Source organism: Sinocyclocheilus grahami, unplaced genomic scaffold (assembly GCF_001515645.1).
Source record: "Sinocyclocheilus grahami isolate Dianchi unplaced genomic scaffold, SAMN03320097.WGS_v1.1 scaffold973.1, whole genome shotgun sequence".
NCBI lineage: Eukaryota > Metazoa > Chordata > Actinopteri > Cypriniformes > Cyprinidae > Sinocyclocheilus > Sinocyclocheilus grahami.
The window spans coordinates 1-2,576 of record NW_015506152.1 but is presented as its reverse complement, the minus strand read 5'-3'; the positions used below and the strand labels follow the sequence as shown (position 1 = coordinate 2,576).

At 41.8% G+C, this 2,576-nt stretch overlaps 1 protein-coding gene across 1 annotated transcript in view; it reads right to left on the bottom strand.

The window, feature by feature from the left end:
* Positions 1–2,319, bottom strand: part of LOC107564998 (heterogeneous nuclear ribonucleoprotein Q-like) — a 17,025-nt gene extending 14,706 nt beyond the window's left edge. Inside the window, exon 1 of the mRNA XM_016250183.1 lies at positions 2,149–2,319. The gene's annotated coding sequence lies outside the window, so the exon portion shown is untranslated. The remainder of the gene's footprint in view (positions 1–2,148) is intronic.
* Between the last annotated feature and the right edge of the window lie 257 nt (positions 2,320–2,576).

Here is a 2,576-nt window from a genome sequence, read left to right as displayed (position 1 = left end):
AGATGGAGCAGCATTTACTACACAGAGCCGTAGTTCACTGACAGTTACGCGCAAAAAAAAAAAAACATTTTCGACTTTATTGTGCGATTCTGAAATCGAAGAAATCATTTGCGATAATGACAGCTGTTTGCGTAGCTTCTCAGTGAACTACGGCTTTGTGTAATTCTGAAAGCATGTGAAAATACCACATTTAATAACATGTTTTTACTCCAAACTCATAACGTCAGTCGAGTGTTTGAAATAAATCCTTCTGTGAGATGTGGCTTCTTACACAGAATAAGGCACGCTACATATTTCATAGTATTTAAGCAGTGATAAAGGCATTGCATTATAAATATACTTTATTTGAATGAAAATTATAATAATAAGAACTCCGATAAACCGTATATTGCCGTAGTCGTGTGTTTATTAGTTATGTTGAATCAATGAAAGCAGTTGAATCTTCTGTTTATTCAGCCGCAGCGATAGCCATTTACTGGGTTTCTTCTGCGAGGCGTATTTGGAGTTTCTCTGGCCTTCAGATGGAGATTTACTGTTGATCACAGAACCGTGCTTCACTGAAAGATACGCACGACAATCACAGCTTCTTTCGAATCGCCATCTCATTTCGATTTATCGTGCAGCCCTATGCAGTACACATAGCTAGGTTCACATATAAATGCATTCAGACACCTTCAGCATTTCTCACATTATCAGTTTATTCGCTATGGTTTAAAAAATGGTGATAAAATATGACAAGAACTAAACCGTGTCAGAACGTCAGATAACTTTGATAGAAAGCTCTGTAAAGAATTAGACGATTATGTTAACCAATTACCAAGCGATGCTTAATTAGTTCAGTCTGTGGTGTAAAAAGGTCGCATTAGCAATTAAATAAAAACACTTCAGCAAAACATGCTCAGGTCAAAGTGTCTGAATATTTTTCCCCCACACTTTTAATCAGTTTTACTGGTAGTCCACTGTATGAAGAATTTGTGGGTATAATATCTCACAGTTTACTTTATTTTGCTATCCTCACTCCCATAAATGAACTATAGCGTCCTGCACCCACTAGTAAAAATTATATAAATTTCTTCATATAGAAGACAGACTTATTCAAAAACCAATGACTGCATACAAACAAGTAGATAAAATAGAAAAACAACAGCGAAAGCTAGTGCTAGAGCCTTTAAATATAAACCAAATAGATTTAGAATAGAGAGTGCTAGAGTCAAATAAAGTACTTGTTATTAATTGGTGTAGCATTTATTCACATTAACAATATACTCTGAATTGCTACAACTCAATCATACAGAAATCACTGCTCAGCCAGTTCATCAGCACTCTGATCGAAACGCATGGTCATATGAACAAATATGGCTTTAACACCGTATTTACACTATTGCAGCCTATTATTCTCAATGTATGAAGACAATAGCATCGTGCTACACGTTAGCGCATTTCATCACTCGGACTTCCACGTGTTCCGCCGGAAGAGCGGCTCCCGCTGCGCGAGCGCTAACGGATTCTGCCCGTCTACAGCCCAAACGGCCATTTCTGTCTCAAAACCAGTGCGATCTAGCAACCCCCGACTCGACAGTTAATCACTTCATTCAATAATGTGATCGAAGCGGTTGATGTACGACAGATTTAACGCGCTTATTCGTCGACAAACGTTTACATTCCGCTTCAAACGGCAGCCAGAGTGGATAAAACGCCGCCTTCTCGTCGGGCTGTGTCTCTTTGTTGCTGAATGACTAGAGCACACTCGCTAGGCCACAACACACGAGCTACGTGGACACTCCGCGCGCTGATAAAGCCTGCTCTCTGCACCTCAGCGGAGCCTTTCAGCAGCACCTGACACCTTATCCACTTTAAACACAACACACGAACACTTCCGCCGCAAGCTTTAGTCGTGGTCGTGTTAGGTTTGTTTGATAACGTGTGTGTGTTTGATCCGCCAGCAAACCACAGCCATGACTTCACCGCACTACTCCAACAGTGTACGCGCACAGAAAGCCAACAATACTCCGTGAATTACGCCTAAATGTTTGAGAATGTGATCTGAGGTGAGCTGCGCCGCCACAGAAGCCGGTCTCGCTAACGAAAGCCACAGAAGCATCGCCTCACCGCGAACACCGCGGAAACCTCAAGAGAGCGTTCTCATACCTGTCAGTTAATAGCTTGGATTATGTTGGGTATATAAATCCAGAGGGAAATGTACTGAGAGAGGATAAAGTGGCCAAACCCCGCCGTGTGTCTGCTATCTCACTCTTTTCAACAGCTCTGATGCAAAATGGCGGCGAAACTCATGCCGCGGGAGTTTTTTTCCGCTTCCGGTTGCACGGGGTTTCTCACGCAGCCACTGGAGGGCTCGCGGTACAGCGACTGCGTCCTGAATGTCGTGCTGTCTCGCTACGTACTGAGTATTGCGCAGTATGCTGTTTATTGCTTACTATTTTAGAAACAGTTGGGTTACAGTGGGTTTCTAGATTACTGAATACTGCACAGAATGTGTTGTATACAACCTAGTACTTTAAAAAAAATAAGGTCCCAAAGTATATACTCATGCACTATTCTGAAGTTTTGTAGTGTTA